Genomic DNA, 592 nt, shown 5'->3' with positions numbered 1-592 from the left:
AAGGCAGCAGCAGTTCACAGACCAGCAAAGTGTGTGCCGTCAGCAGCTTCCTTTACACGGATATAGAAATTCGCTTCTGTTTTAAAACTCAAGAGGGGCACACCCTACTAAACTAAACCACAATGAAATTGCAATTGCTTGGACACACAGAATGGTCCTGAGGTGACTTCCTTACTGCTCACTGCCAGGAAATAGGCGAGATACCCAGGAGACAGGCTTTGGGAAGAGCTGTGAGGGGGTTCTGAGTCATTAGCGGTAATTATTCTACTGGATTGGATGCAGCACAGTGAGCTGATAGCATGTAACAGGATGGTTCAATTTTGTGTGCTGTTAACCTTAGGAATGATACATACCCATAAAGAAGATGGCTATCTGGGTATTGTGTAGCAAATTCCTGGACTTCAAATCTTTCTTTCATTTTGAAAGGAAGCTCCCTAATCAAATGGTTTCTTTGTAAGAGCTGCCATGGTCATGGTGTCTCTTCACAGCACTAGACACCCTAACTAAGATACTTTCCTTTTGTTTTTGAGTTCTTTGTACATTCTGAACACTAACACTATGTAGTATTATATAGCACGCAGAGACTCTTACT

The sequence above is a fragment of the Microtus ochrogaster genome, linkage group LG7_11 (assembly GCF_000317375.1).
Source record: "Microtus ochrogaster isolate Prairie Vole_2 linkage group LG7_11, MicOch1.0, whole genome shotgun sequence".
Lineage (NCBI taxonomy): Eukaryota > Metazoa > Chordata > Mammalia > Rodentia > Cricetidae > Microtus > Microtus ochrogaster.
The sequence above is the reverse complement of the archived record's forward strand: the minus strand, read 5'-3'. Positions refer to the sequence as shown.